We start from the raw sequence: 16,999 nt of genomic DNA on the forward strand, positions 1-16,999 counted from the left end.
TTGTAGTGGCTTCATACTATGCAAAATCACTGCCCTCTTTTTGAGTTTCTCAACTGTTCTGTCACCTCTTTTACAAATTCATTGAATTAAATTCTCCCTATGTTGAATACTTAGAGCCATTTCTGTTTTCCTGGTTGGACTCTGACTTGATACATCCCATTGAGAGGCATTATTGGATGGAATACATGGAAAACCCAATTATTTCTTGAGTTTCTTTTGCTAGATATTTTTAAATGTATTATCTGGAAGTGCTAAGAAAAAGTTCAGTCCTTAGGAAAGGAAAAGAGAAAGAAATTAATACATTTTTAAAAAAATTGGTTTTCCATGACCATACTATTCAAAATTATAAATGCAATATACTATATAACTCGACTGCACATTAGTTAGAAAAGGGCTAATACTTAGCTGAGACTGAGACTATAAATGCCATGCTAATAAGAAGGTGGCATATAACACCTGTCAAGGTTTGACTGATATCACACATCTTCTATGAGGCCCACTCATTCACCAGCTTGGTTGCCAGTGGTCTCTTCCTCCTTAGATCTTAAAAAAAAAAAAAGAGAAAATTTTTCTTTACTTCTAACTTGAAATATTATTATGTATGTGAGTCCTTGAGATAATATTTTATATTTTCTGCTATTGCTTTTTTCCTCCTTCCCCACCCCTTTAAGCAAACATTCTGATAGGTGTTTGTGTTAGTTTGAAGCTGTTACGTACCCCAGAAAAGGTCATGTTCTTTTAATCCATTCCTATGGGTGCAGACTTGTTGTAGGTGGGAAGTTTTGGTTAGGTTATTTCAACTGAGATGTGACCCACCCCATTCAAGGTTAGTCTTAATCCTTTTTCTACTGGAGTCATTTATGAAAGGATTAAAGAAAGAAAAAGCCCAGAGAGGAATATGGAGAAAAAGCCCTGGAGAAGCTAAGACAGGACTCACAGAAGCTCAGAGAAGAAGCCACTGGAACCAGAAGCTGAAAGCAACAAAACCTGGGAGCGAAGGACCAGCAGACACCGGCCATGTGCCTCCCCATGTGACAGAGATGGCCCGATGCCAGGAGCCTGTTTCAGAGTTCAGGTATCATCCTGTTGATGCCTTAATTTGGACATTTTCATGGCCTAAGAACTGTAAATTGTAAGTTAATAAATCCCCACTGTTAAAAGCCAGTCTATTTCTGGTATATTGCATTCAGGCAGCTTTAGCAAATGGAAATAGTGTTCACTGTCCCAGGAAGAGCCAAATAGAAGGGAAACACAAAAATGGGCTATGAATCTTTGTGGCTTTGTTTTATAAATTCATAAATTCTCAGGGAAAAGGGTTGTAGAACAACCTAAAAATCTTAAAGAAGCACCAAAGGAAAAATATATCCCTGAATCTGGATAAAGGATTGCCATGGGCACATACAAGGGAAGACAGAAACAATGATCAGGGTTTCCTGAAGGAGGGAGAAACTAGGAACTAGAAGCTGATACAGAAAGAGTTGTCCAAGAAAGAAGACTTGGCAAAGGAGCCCCTTGAGATCATTGTTTTAGCATCCAGGTGTGTCACGGGAGAGGAATCATCACACATGATTTTGCCACCACAAGGCAAGAGTTTGCTGGAGAAAAGAGCCAAAACAGAGAAAGTGAACAAGAGATGGAGAAGGGAAAATTGGGTGCTGAAGACATTTGAGCCTGGATCAAGCTGTTCCTGGAGCTTAAACTATCACTGGACTCTGGTTATGTGAGTAAATCAGTTCTCTTTTACTGAAATCAGTTTGGATTCAATTTTCTGTTGCATCAGAGAGCCCTTATTGATAACACTTGTCACCAAGACCTGTTCAAGATCTTGGTGCTGAGGCATAGTCAGTCCAGAACCTATTGACTAATATTGGTACAAATGTGTATCAATTTATTATGCTACTACTACTACTGGGCAGCAAGTGACATGTCAGAATAAATAACAGTGTCCATTTCTGGCCAATCTCCAGGGACAATAAGGATTCTTCTTGCCACGGAGACATCAACCCCCTCCAGTTACAACAACAGAAAATTCAGTGATCAAGCTAGATGGAATGTGGCAGCCTTTGGCCCCTGTATATCTCCTACCTCGTCATTGCTGTACCCCTGCCTCCAGCTTCCAGTCCTAGTCAACTAATAGTAGTTTCCCAAATTGATCAAGCTGATTCATGCACCTTTTTTGCACTATCTTTCCCCAGACTGAAATGAACTTTCCCATACTGTTCACCCTTCAATACCCAGTTCAAGTACCGAGCTTCTGGGAAACATTACCTGACACAGATATTGTCCAGCTACCCATACCTCCTGGCCACATACTCTGAAATTGATCTCTTATTGTGTCATATACTACATCTTCTCTAATAAACTATATGCAATTTTTTGTTTATTTCTCTATCTCCTCTACTAGACCAAACTCTCTGAGGACAGGAATTCTTTCCAATTCATCTTGATATTTTTAGGAGCCTTGCCATTGGGCTATCAACAATTAGTTGTGAATAGTGGAAATAATTGTATACATGAAATGAATGAATATGGAAGCAGAAAGAGTCATGCATTTTTATAGCTGGGACCTATAACCTTGTGAATCAAAATATATACCACAATAGCGGAAACTGCATAGTTACAAATTCTAAGAGTGGAATTTTTAATTTCATCAGAACTCATATGACGGCATTTTTTGTTTTATCCTCACATAAAATAAATATTGCAAAGTTTATGGATTCTTATTCTTTAAATTTGGCTACCTTGCTTCTCTCTTTTAAATTTAAGGCCTTCTTTATATTCATTTTAAGCATTTTATTTCCTATTGGCTATCTGTTTGATTGCTCCTCAGACCTACACAATATTTGTGATAATATAGTATTTATTATAGCCAAGAACCAAATTATTAGTTCATATTATAAATAAATTCAGATATCTAGAAGAGAGAGTCTAAAGGTAAAATGACCCTCTATCCACCTGACACTCACACATGCACATACATGCTCACATTCACATCCATATCCTTTAATAAGTCTAGGATTTTAACATTTTTGTGTAGGAAGGGAGTCACTGTCACTTTAGAAGATGACTATAATGGATCCTGTTTCTTTTAGAGCTATAGGAATCTGGTCATCCTTAGAAACAGGAAAATGAACAAAGTAGGACTCAGCATAACTTGCATAAAAATATATCCAGTTATCTCCATTGAGGATAGACTCAATGCAGATTATGATATATTTGGGGAAATGTTTCTCTTCCTTAATGTGAATTGTCTTTGATGATTTACTTGTCCTTAGAAGATATGTATGTGTAGAATCCAATGGATCAAGCAGAATGAGGCAGCAAATCTTCACTGCTACCAAAGGACAAGAATTTGGGATGCAAACTCTATAGAGATGGTGCTGTTAGAATCCTTCAGTAGTAGTATTCTAGAGTGACTTACTCAGACTTTGGGATAGGTATTGTTACAAATAACAAAACCAGTGGATTGCACTGCGATGGACTCTCCACGAGGGAAACTACCATGTGCAAGGCATAAGTTGTTAAAGATACATAGTGTAGAGATATGAAGAAAGGTGATCTATGAGAGGAAAGTAGACAGCAGTAGACCTTGAGATAGGGTATGTCAAACAAGGAAGCAAGGCTAGGAAACAGGGTATGCTCTTAAGGGGATCCCTGTGAAAATAGTAAGTTTTTTGTTGTTCTTTTTGTTTGAACTCGTGGGAAAATTTTATTTAGTCAAAAGTTTTTTGACCTTTCCTCAAATGCCCTTCATTTGCTCCTAAACTTCTGTTGTTATTAACACCTCTAAAGACTTGTGTGGTGGGACTGTGGGACAATGAAGGAAAAGAGCAACTTAGAGAAGTATGACTTTCTGCGCATGACACCTTCCCAAGGCCAGTCCCAACACACTATTGAAGAGAACAGTAATCTGAGCATTCAGGCAAGCATGTAGCAGAGAAATGAATGGTGTCCTGCAGAGCAGCGAGGAAGAGAGCAAGGCTATGGATAAGGAGATAACTCAGGAGCAGACGTGGTGGGAAAACAGAAAAAAAAGAAACAAAAAACAAAAGCAAAAACCTTATTTCCCAAAGTACCACAGCTTCTTGTCAATTCTACATTTAAATACCACTCTTCTACCTCCCAAAAAATCTGACTGTTTTTCCCCTTTTCCTTTAACTTTTATCATTTCTTACCGGGACTTCAGTGGCCTTCTATGTTGTCTTCTGTCACCAGTTGCTCCTTGTTCTGGTCTGTTCCTTCTCCACACCATCTCTGTGGTTGCTTTTCTAAAGACTGCTGGCTCTGCCCTTCCCCAGCACTGTGCCCTTACCACCGGTAAAAGCCTTCCTTAAACCTGCATATTGTCCTCAGAATTATAAAAAGCTGTTATTTCATTTGGAGACTTGGGTATTCAAAGCTGGTGATTTGAGCCTTTTGTTGAATCATTAAAAATGTGTAATTGTGTTCTGTTTAGAGGTGCCATTAAAGTAATTTGCCATGCTAAGAGTATTCCATTGTTTATCATTTAAAGATTACCCAAATTTTCAGTATTGAGACAGATGGCACCACAGTGGAAGCAGTGAGGTCCTTGAAGAGCTGTTGATTTTGTTTGGGAAATTAAATATTCACATAGTGATCAATGAGGCTCATGGGATATGCTTTAATAATTCTATAATTCCACCAAATATTTATTGTCCTAGATGAATCTGGGTAGTGAGAGATGGTAATCTGGCATGTGATAGAGGGCATGGTAGGATGCATGAACACAGATTTTGGACACAGGTGGACTTGTTCTGACAAGTGATGGAATTTTGGGGTATGGCTCTTCACTTTTCTGCATGTCATCATCATCATGTTATGTAAGGGGCTTTATGGCATGCACACTACCCATTTAATTTCCTAAAAGTTAATCATTTATAACATTTTCAAAATGTTAGGTGCATGCCCTAATTTCTTACGTGATTAATGCACTGGGTTTATAAACACATAGACATGAAAGTACAAGAAAATATCCCCTCTATCCATTCCCAGTAAGTCATGCCATTGAGCAGGGGACTTGGACATAGCTTTGAAGTCCAGTCTGAAGTTCCCATTAACTCTCTCTTTTCACATTTCTGGGCTATCTTGATTCAGTGGGGGGCACAAAGCTGGTATATAGAGTCTTGCCCTCATCTGTACCATTGAGAAGTAAAACATTAATGTCTTCATAAATGCCATTGATACAAGGTTTCCTCTGTATCAACAGTGACGTATAGTACATTCAATTTTGGTATTTAGTTTATATGCCTTGTGTTCAAAAGCTCTTCACCCACTGTTGCCCACATGTACTGACAACTGTTCTGATCCCAGCAGGAGTAACAGATTTTATTTCTTAAGCATTGCAGAACTACAACCAGAGTGTTATTATTAGATGAAAGATCTCATACTGGCTTTGCAATAGAGGAAAAGAAAGAATTTAGATGAAAATAATTTAGGCTATTTAAATATGTCCCATATCTTCAAAATTGTAATTCAGTTTTGTTTTTGAAGGTAACATATTCACATGGCTCAAAATTCAAAAGGTATAAACATGTATAGAGAGGAATTTCTGTCATGTCCCATTTCCCATGCTGTTCAATTCTTTCCAGAATAATTCAATGCTATACAATGTTTGTATTTTTTCCCAGAAATAGTCTATCTTCATACAAGCAAAAGTGAGGACACATGTGCTTGGTTATGCATCTTGTCTATTTTCCCTTAATAGCTTATCTTGGAGATAGTTCTGTATCAATACATAAAGAGATTTTAAATTATATTTTCTGGCTGCATACTATTCCATTTCAGGGATGTATGTAATTTATTTTATCAGTACTGAGTTGATAGTCATATAAATTGTTTCCAGTCTTTTGCTAGCACAAACAATTCTGTAAGCAATATCCCTGAACTTACGTCATTTTGCTTATGGGCAGTTATTTCTTTAGTATAAATTCTTAGAAGTGGAATTTTGGGGTTAAAGTTATGTGTTTTAAGAAATATAATTTATTCATGTTTTGTGATAAAAATTCAACAGGAACTAAAAGGTTAGATTTTGAAAAGTAAGTCTTCCTGACACTCCTTTTGCCCAACCACATTTCCTTTGCCCAGAAGCTAATATGTTAACCAGTTTCTTTATATCTCTTTCAGAGATATGTGTGCGCACACACATACACACACAAATGTACCTGTAGAAGAATTTATTTAGGCAGTGTGTATTTTCTTCTGCATCCTGATCAGAAGGCTCTTGCCAAGATGCTTGCTGAAAGGATTCAATGTAACCATTTAAATTAGGAGCATACACTTTCATACACTATCATCATTTAAAGTGATAATTCCACTGATTTTCTCTATGTGTGTCTTTTGGGGTAGCGGGTGAGAATGGGGAGATGGAGGCTATGGATAAAAAGCCCTTGTACTTTCCTTAGCCAAAAATTTTCTAACCAGATCCAATATGGACTGAACCATCTCTCTATGCCAGCAGTCACCCTGTAATCCTCCTTCATCTAGGATTACCTCATCCTTTTCTCTTGCATTGGATTCCCTATTTTCTGTGCCCCATATAATCTAATTTTTTTTAGTGTACCTCTCTCTGTCTCCTTCTCTCTTTCCCTCTCTCCCTCTGTGTGTGCCTTTCAGTCTCTCAGAATACTTCCTCCAGTAGTCCCAAAACAAGAGTGTCCAGGAGGTAAAAATTTTTGAGATATTGCAATTCTGAAAATTCAGTTTTCTTCCCTTCCATCTGATTAATGGTTTGACTGTTAACAGAGTTCTAAGTGGGAATTGATTTTTTTCTCAAAATTTAAAAGTTTTGCTTCAATCTGACTGTTAAGAAATCCAATGCCATTGAGATTTCTGACTCAATTTCTTGATCTTCTCTTTGTCCTCAATACTCTAAAATTTTCCATTATATGCCTCAATGTGGTTTTATTTATTTGTTTTTCCATTGTATTGAGCACTGGATGGACACTTTCAATATGGAAATTCATGTCCTATAATTATGGAGAATTTTGTTAAGTTTTTCACCAATGATTTCCTCCTGTATGCTAGCTTATTTCTCTCTATATAACTTTCTTTCTTTCTCTCTCTCTCTCTCTCTCTCTCTCTCTCTTTCTTTCATGATGGACCACCTGGATTGTTCCTCCAATTTTCCTATTCCTTCTCTACTCTTTTCCATTTCTATTGTTTTTGCTCTATTCTCTGGGAAATCTCAACTTTATCTTTCAACTTGCCTCCTTACATATTTTTAAAATTTCTACTTTCATACATATTTTTAAATTTCAAGATTTCTCATTTGCTCTTTGTCTCACTTATATAGTATTTTGCTCTTTTTTCAAGGCTGTAGTATCTTCATACATACATATGTGTGTATTTAAATTTCTCTCTGTGTGCTGTTTCCTTAAAGTTGCATTTGACTGCTTGTTTATTTGGGTGATTCTTTTCCCTGTTAGAAGTTCTCCACAGATGTCTTGTAATCCTTGATTTTCTGCTTTTGATTAAGAATGAGAGACTAAAAAGCTGACTGGAAGTTCAGCTTTCATATGGAGCTCACTGACCTTGAGCCTTACTGCAAGGTGATCTGGGAAGAATGTTTGCTGGGAATCCTTGTTAGCCATAGTTTTAGGTCTTTCCAGTTGGAAATAGTCCACCTATCTCCTTCCCAGAGGGTTGAGATCTGGCTGCCACCATCCTGGGAGCTAATCGTGGGGAGGGGGCTAAGATGGGATTTTCAAAAGAATACTTAGGTCTTCCCTTGTGCCTGGCTTCCCTCAGTTCAGAAACACTGTTATATGTTTTCCCAGAAAATAAAACCACAGACCTTTGGCAAGGTGGGGAGAATCAGCCTCCCACTGACCTATAGTTGGGAGCAAGATCTAAGGAGGTAATTGCTTCTCAATCAGCTTTCTCCCAGTCCTCCTTTAGCATTGACATTCCCTCCTTCACTTTCAGTACCAGAATTATCTGGTACTACTTCATGAACCTTTTGAGGATTCTGTTGTATTATTGGGGCTGTTTCTCAGCTTTTCCCATTACAGTTTAGTTTCCACTCTCTGGGCTCTGCTAAGTCACCATGTTTCACCTGCCTATTTGCCAGTTTTCAAACTGTTGCTGATATTTCCTCACTTCTTCTCCATCTTTTTGTGTCTTTAAAAAATGTCTTTACAGTCATTTTAATAGGATTTCCTGAAGTGGTGGCAGTTAATATATGTGTGTGCTCAATCCTTACTTTAATCCTGAACAGGCAGAGCATATTTAATGTTTGTCTGGAAAAGAGCATAGGGATCTTCTTGACTTACCAAACTTCTAAAGGATTAAGGACTTAAAGTTTAGTTTCATGCCATTTAACTTAATGTTGCTTTATGGAAAATTCTATAATTTCATCATTTTTAGGTAGAATTTAGAAATTGGCTTATTTACCTCACAATTAAGGCATTAAAGTTTGGACCTAAATCAGAAAAGGCAGTTGACATGTCACCAAGAACATCTTATATTTAAGAAAAATAAGGGAAGGGAAAATTTGCCTATAGACATTCTATTAGAAGGAATCATGACTGAGATAATTATATTTACTTATAAATTTTAAATTATAAATGATTTAGGTTGTTTGGTCTCATTTATCAAAAAAAAAAAAAAAATGGGGAAACTCCTCTTGGTGGGCCTTACGGAGAATTTTCCCTTTTTTTATTGAGGTCATTGCAGTTGGTCAAGTTAAAATAGTGATGCAGTCACTGAAGTGAATCTGCAAGAAAAAAAATAAAGTTAAAAATAAAAATGGCACCTGTTTATTACCCAGATATATCTGTTCCCTCTGCTTCATTTTAGTCATAGCTATTTGATTTCCTGAAACAAAAAATAAACAGATTTTTCACTGTCAGTACTGCAGAGCTAACATAGGACAGAAGAGCCAGCTGTACTCTATTTCATCTTCTGCATCATCAACAAAATTGGCAGCTAAGTTATGATTTCAGAGGCTTTATGGTTAATGATGAGGTACAAGCTGTGCTTGATTTTTAGAAACAAGACTGATCTTTCTTTGCTGACAGAAAAATCTATTTTTGATTTGTAAATTGAGCAAATTTGGTGCAAAATTATTGATGTAGGATAAACGCAGATCATGAAGATATCATTTTTAGACTCACATCCTTAACCCTGAAACCACTTCAGTTTATCATTATCATCATCATCATCCTTATAATTATTAGCATTTAGGTGATGGAAACTAAGTATTTAACTAAAATTGCAGTTTAGTTTTGTGAACAAGTCATATATTGACAAGTATACTAAAAAAAATTGCCAATGAAAAGGAGCAACGCAATTAATTGACAACCAATTATAATATTAGCATCCCTCCTGAGTGTAATGCTAATTCAGAATCAGGTGTCATTCATACAGGTGATCGTGGATAAAAATCTTCTGACATTATGTGAAGAACAGTGGAAATAAACAGATGTAAAAGAGTGAAAAAATATTTCCTTGATTATAACTTCTTTGACAATAGGAATAATATTTCAGTCATTCTTAGATTAGGAACTATATTTTTGTAATTCATAGAAAGGAATCTGATCATACTTGCTAATAGTATACCATCAGATTTTTTTGTTGGTTGCAGCAATAGTGGCTTTATGCAAAATTATGTACTATGAAATCTTGTCTTGGACATTCTTTCATCCTTTCCCCCATTAGGAGCTCCCACCACACAAGCCCAGTGTTTTCATGCTGCCTGTTTCCTAAATGGTAATGTCCCCTACTCCCGACTCAAGTGGGCCACTCCTTTGATCCATACCTGTCACTTCTTAACCCTACCAAAATGTGCCTGTCCTTTGTCACATTAGTTTAAAATTTTGCAAGGACACTAATTTACCATACATATTGAAAGTCTGAAAAGGTTTGTTGTTTAATATGCTGTTCTTCTAGGAATACAGATTAGCTTTCTTGAAAAAAAAATTAGAGCTGTTGTACGTTTACAGAAAAATCATGTGGAAAGTACAGAATTTCCATAAACCTTGCTCTCACACTCAGTTTTTCCTATTATTAACATTTTGTATTAATGTGGTAACTTTCTTACAATTGATGAAACAATCTTAATAGTATTATGCTATTAACTTTAGCCCACTGTTTACATCAGGGTTCATTCTTTGTGTTGTCCAGTTCTACGGTTTTTTGTGTGTGGTAAATTATATCCAACCTAAAATTTCACATTTTTTCCCGTCTCCAATATACAATCCAGTGGTGTTAAATACATTCACAAAGTTGTGTCTCCCTCACCATCATTCATTGCCAAAACTTTTCCATCACCCAAACAGAAACTCCGAACCCATGAACCACTGACACCCCATTCCCCTCCCCCACCCAGCCCCTGGTAAACTGTAGTCTAGTTTCTGAATTTATGAATTTGCATATTCCGCTTATTTTGTATGAGTGAGACCAAACAGTATTTGTCCTTTTCTGTCTGGCTTATTTCACTTAACATGATGTCTTCAGGGTTCGTACATGTTCTAGCATGCATGAGAACTTCATTCCTTTTTACATCCAAATCATATTTCATTGTATGTATGTACAACATTTTGTTTATCCATTCACCTTTTGTTGGACACTGGGGTTGCTTCCACCTTTTGAAAATTTTGAATAATGCCTCTATGAACACTGGTGTGCAAATATCTGTTTGAGTCCCTGCTTTTTGCATTCCCAAAAGGGAGAAGTTGTATGTTTACAGAAAAATCATGCATAAAATACAGAATTCCCATATGCCACCCTATTATTATCATCTTGCAATAATGTGGTACATTTGTTGCAATGATAAAAGAACATTTTTATAATTGTACTATTAAAAAATGAAACACAATGAATTTGCATGTCATCCTTGTGCAGGGGCCATGCTAATCTTCTCTGTAACATTCCAATTTTAATATATGGGCTGCTGAAGCTAGCATCAATACAGTTTTGACTAGTGTAGCTTTGTAGTAAGTTTTAAAATCAGGAAGTGTGAGTCCTCCAACCTTGTTCTTTTATTTCAAAATGGATTTGGCTATTCGGGGCTGATTACCCTTCCATGTGAGTATGATCATTGGCTTTTCCATTTCTATGACAAAATCTGTTGGAAATTTGATTGGGATTACATTGAATCAGTAAATTTCTTTAGGTGGAATTGACATCTTAACAATATTTAGTCTTCCAATCTATGAACAAGGAATGTCCTTCCATTTATTTAGATCTTCTTTAATTTCTTTTGGCCATGCTTTCTAATTTGCCATGTGTAAGTCTTTATATCCTTTTAAAAATTTATTCCTAGGTAATCAACCCTTTTCATTGCTGTTGTAAATGGGTTCTTTTCTTGATTTTCTCTTCAGATTGTTCATTATTAGTGTATAGAAACTCTACCAATTTTTTGTATTAAATTCAGTTTTATTGAAATACATTCACACACCATACAATCATCCATGATATATACAATCCACTGTCCACAGTATGATAACATAGTTATGCTTTCATCACCACAATCTATCTCTGAACATTTTCCTTACATCAGAAAGAACCAGAACAAGAATAAAAAATAAAAGTGAAAAAAGAACACCTAAATCATCCCCCCATCCCACCCCATTTGTCCTTTAGTTTTTATCCCCATTCCTCCACTCATCCATACACTAGATAAAGGGGGTGTGATCCACAAGGTCTTCACAATCACACTGTCACCCCTTGTAATCTACATTATTATATAATTGTCTTCAGGAGTCCAGACTGCTGGGTTGGAGTTTGGTAGTTTCAGGTATTTACTTCTAGCTATTCCAATACATTAAAGCCTAAGAGGTGTTATCTATATAGTGCATAAGAATGTCCACCAGAGTGACCTCTCGACTCCATTTGAAATCTCTCAGCCGCTGAAACTATTTCGTCTCATTTTGCATCCCCCTTTTGGTCAAGAAGATACTCTCATAAACTCTACCAATTTTTGCATGTTGACCTTGTACTCTGTCACTTTGCTAATTTTATTAGCTCTAGTAGCTTTGTTGTGTGTTTTTCAGGATTCTCTATGTATAAGATCATGTCATTTGCAAATTGGAAAGTTTTTCATTTCCTATTTAGATGGATTTTATTTCTTTTTCTTGCTTTGGCTAGAACTTTCAGTAAAATGTTGAATAACAATGGTGACAGAGGGCATCTTTGTCTTATTCCTGATCTTAGAGGGAAATCTTTCAGCTTTCACCATTATGATACCAGCTGTGGGTTGAGTGTTTTTATCAGGAAGGGGTGCTGAATTTTGTCAAATGCCTTTTCTGCATCAATTGAGATGATCATGTGGTTTTTATACCTTCCTTCTATTGATGTGGTTTATTATACTAATTGATTTTCTTATGTTGAACCAGCCTTGGATAAACTGGTTAAACTTCCACTTGATCATGGTGCATAATTCTTTTTAAATGTGCTGTTGGATTCGGTTTGTTAATAGTTTGTTGAGAATATTTGCATCTATAGTCATGAGGGATATTGGTCTGTAATTTTCTTTTCTTGTGGTAACTTTATCTGGCTTTACTATTATGGTGATGCTGGTTTCATAGAATGAGTTGGAAAGTCATTTCCTCTTTGAGAGTTTGAGCAGTATAGGTGCAAATTCTTTAAATGTCTGGTGAAATTCACCAGTGAAGCCATCTGGTCCTGGACTTTTTTTGTTGAGAGGTTTTTGATTATTCATTCAATCTCTTTACTTGTTATTGGTCTGTTGTCATCTTCTGTTTCTTCTTGCCTCAGTGTAGGTAGTTTGTGTGCTTCTAGGAATTTGCCCATTTCATCCAGGTTATCTAATTTGTTGGTGTACAACTGTTCATGGTATCCTCTTATAATCCTTTTATTTCCATAAGGTTGGTAGTAATGTCCCCCTTTCATTTCTGATTTCAGTTGTTTGCTTTCTCTCTCTTTTTTTATTTGTTAGCCTATGTTCCAGTTTGCTAATGCTGCCATTAAGCAAAACACCAGAAATGGATTGGCTTTTATAAAAGAAGGTTTATTTTGTTACACAGTTACAGTCTTAAGGCCATAAAGTGTCCAAGGTAACGCATCAACAATCGGGTACCTTCACTGGAGGATGGCATCTGGAAAACCTCTGTTAGCTGGAAAGGCATGTGGCTGGTGTTTATTCCAGAGTTGTGGTTTCAAAATGACTTTCTCCCAGGATGTTCCTCTCTAGGCTGCAGCTTCTTGGGGCAAACTCTGAGCTAGTACCTCCAAAGCATCAGCAAAACTCTGCTTTCAATGGCTGTCTTCAAAACATCTCTGTAAGTTGCAGCTCCTCGCTCAGCTCCTGTGTGTTCTTCAAAGTGCCCCCCTTAGCTGTAGCAAGCTCACTCCTTCTGTCCGAGCTTTTATAGGGCTCCAGTGAACTAATCAAGACCCATGCTGAATGGTCGGGGCCAGGCCTCCATGGAAATTATCTAATCAGTTATCACCTACAGTTGGGTGGGTCACATCTCCATGGAAACAGTCAAAGAATTACAATCTAATCAATGCTACTACATCAAATATAATGGTGTTTTGGGGTACATAATACATTCAAACTGGCACAGCCTACGTAGAGTTTTTTGGTTTTATTCATCTTTTCAAAGAATGAACTTTTGATTTTGTTGATTCTCTATTGTTTTGTATTCTATGTTTCATTTATCTCTGCTCTAATCTTTTTTATTCCTTCTTTCTGCTTGCTTTGCATTTTATTTCCTCTTTTTCTAGTTTCTCCAGGTGTGAATTTAGGACTGTCATTTGAGCTCTTCTTTTTCAATGTAGACATTTAGAGCCATAAATTTCTCTCTCAGCACTATCTCACTGCTTTCCATAAGTTTTGGTATGTTGTGTTTTCATTTTCATTTATCTCAAGATATATCCTAATTTTCCTTGTGATTTTTTTCTTTGACCCATTGATTGCTTATTAGTATGTTCTTTAACTTCCGTATTTGTGGATTTGCAATTCTCACACTCTTATTGATTTCTAGCTTCGTTCCATTTTGCTCAGACAAGATGCTTTGTATAATTTCAATCTTTTTAAATTTATTGAGACTTGTTTTGTGATTATCCTGGAGAATGATCCATGGGCATTTGAGAAGAATGTATATCCTGCTGTTTTGAGGTACAAAGTTCTGTACATGTCTTTTGGGTCTAGTTCATTTACCATATTATTCAAGTTCTCTGTTTCCTTATTGCTCCTCTGTTTAGATATTCTATCCATTGATGGGAGTGGTGTATTCAAGTCTCCAACTATTATTGTAGAGATGTGTATTTCTCCCTTCAGTTTTGACAGTGCTTGCCTCATATATTTTGGGTGCAGAAATATTTATGATTACTATTTCTTCTTGGTGGATTGTCCCTTTTATTAATATATAATGTCCTTCTTTGTCTTTTATAACAGTTTTGCATTTAAAGTCCACTGTGTCTGATATTTGTATAGCTACCCCAGCTCTCTTTTGTTACTATTTGCATCTTTTCATTGTCAACCTATTTTTGTCTTTAGTTCTGAGCTGACTCTCTTGTAAACAACATATAGTTGGATCATACTTTTTAAATCCATTCTGCCAATCTTTGTATTTTGATTGGGGAGTTTAATTCATTTACATTCAGTGTAATTACTGATAAGGCAGGACTTACTTCAACCATTTTGTCCTTGGTTTCTTGTATGTCATATCTTTTTGTCCCTCTTTTCCTTTACTGCAGGCTTCTTTTGCATATAGTTGATCTTTTATGATACAGCTGATCCTTTTCTCGTTTCTGTTTCTGTATATATTTAAAATAGTTTCTTTGTGTTTACCATGGAGTTTGTATGAAAAACCTAAGTCTATAACCTACTATTTGAGAAGATACCAACTTAATTTCAATAGCATACACAGTCTCTGCTCCTATATTCCTCTGTTTCCTTTCTTTTTGTTGTTTTGTCACATATTACCTCTTCATACTTTGCATGCCCATAACATGGAAATATGATTATTCTTATTCAATTGTATTCTAAATCTTGTAGGAAATAGAGTATAATTAAATACTGAGGCTACCATTCTATTGTCTTTTGCATTTGCCCCTGTAATTACTTTTACTGAGGTTTTTACTTCTTCATACTGCTCCAAGCTATTATCTCCTGTCCTTTCAACCTAAAGAACTGCCTTTTGCATTTCTTGTATGGCAGGTCCTCTTGGTTATATACTTCTCAGTTTCTGTTTATCTGTGAATGTCTTAAACTTTCCCTCATTTTTGGAGGACAATTTGCCAGATAAAGAATTTTTGGCTGGCAGTTTTTCTTTCGGTATCTTAAATATGTCATACCACTACCTTCTTCCTCCATGGTTTCTGATGAGAAATCAGCATTTAGTCGTATTTTTTGTGAGAAATTGCTTTTCTCTTGCTACTTTCAGAATTCTCTCTTTCTCTTTGGCCTTCAACATTTCAATTAGAATATGTCTTGGAGTATGTCTATTAGGGTTTATCCTGTATGGAGTTTGTTGCACTTCCTGCACACATATATTTATGTATTTCATAAAATTTGGGATATTTTCAGCTGTTATTTACTAAAATATTCTTTCTTCCCCCCTTTCCTTCTTCTCTTCTTCTGGGACTCCCATATTATATATTTGGTTGCTTCATGTTGTCCCCCAGTTCCCTTAGCCTCTGCTCACTTTTCTTCCTTTCTTTTCTCTATCTGCTCTTCTGACTGTATGATTTTGCTTGTCCTGTCTTCTTGTTTGGTAATTCTTTCTTCGTCCTGTTCAAATCTGCTGTTGAACACCTCTAGTGTATTTTTAATCTCTATTGTTTTATTTTTCATCCCCATAAATTATTTTGTGTTCCTTTTTTAAACTTTCTAATTCTTCTTTTTGTTCATGCATCATCTTTTTATACTTTAGTTCTAAATCCATATTTAGTTTATTTCTATCCAAATTTTCTTTTAGCTTCTCAAGCTGATTTAGGAGATTTGACTGAAAGTTCTTTCATTAGTTGTTCCAGTATCTGTGTTTCCTCTGATATTTCAAAATTTTCTCTTGAATGAGCCATATCTTCCTGTTTCTTTTATGGCTTTTGATCTTTTGTTGATGTCTGTGCATTTGATTATTTTGATGTACTAACTCTGGAATTCAGTTTCTTTCGCTTGCCTAGGGTTTTAGTGTAGATTGGCTGTGTGTTAAGGCTTTTTTCAATACTTGGTCCAGTTTATGCTGAACCTTTAGAGCAGCCATGTTTAACAGCAGATTTTCTTAAGCCTTTTTGCAGCTGCCCCTTGCCCTTGTCATGCACAGTCACTTTTAAGATTACCCTACTATGTTTTACTGTTTCCCCTACAGGAGAGGATTTCCTTTCCTCTGTCACTACTCTGGGAGTCCTAGTCCATTCTCTTTATTTTTATACAAATTTTCCTCCCAGCAGCTATGATGTATTCAACTCCTCTCCTGCAGTCTGGGCCACCTTTTCACTCTATCTTTCAACCTTGGGTGCACCCTGTATTACAGCAGTTCAGTTTCCCCTTTTTATGCTGCTTTCCATTATTTGGTAACTTCTGCATTAAGCGATCCTGACCCATGGAGCCAGAGGAGGTCAGGTTCAAAAACATCTGAATTTTACATTTATGTGCACTAGCAATTAGGGAGCAGGCTGGGAGTGTGCACAGTTTGCCAGTAGTTCTGCCATAGGTTGCTCTGGTTTCTAGGGGGCTACTTTGTATAAGCATGCATGCTGACAACTAGAGCCCTGCCATGGGTTTATGTGCCCTAGGTCCCCTTTCCTTATGTGCAAGTGGGTAGCTCTGTGGTCAGCTACCATGCAGCAGGTGCCTGGTTGGAGCACTGCCCCTTGATGTCTCCTAAACCATTTGGGACTGAGTGTGGGGGAGGGATCTTGACTGACAAGTCAGTGCTGTTTGCCTACCTTTTTTTTTTTTTCAGTGTTTTTTTGTTTGTTTCCTTGATTCAGCATTTGTGGAGTCTTTCTCCAGTTTCTCTCATCCTCCAGAGTTCCAAGCCTGCTGGAGTGTCCCTTTATTTAGCTA

The 16,999-nt window shown here is 36.5% G+C and overlaps 1 pseudogene; it reads right to left on the minus strand.

Annotated features, from left to right (window-relative positions):
* Positions 1-10,820: 10,820 nt before the first annotated feature.
* On the minus strand, positions 10,821-10,921 carry LOC119545083 (annotated as a pseudogene).
* Positions 10,922-16,999: the final 6,078 nt, after the last annotated feature.

Source organism: Choloepus didactylus, chromosome 9 (assembly GCF_015220235.1).
Source record: "Choloepus didactylus isolate mChoDid1 chromosome 9, mChoDid1.pri, whole genome shotgun sequence".
In the NCBI taxonomy this organism is placed as follows: Eukaryota; Metazoa; Chordata; class Mammalia; order Pilosa; family Megalonychidae; genus Choloepus; species Choloepus didactylus.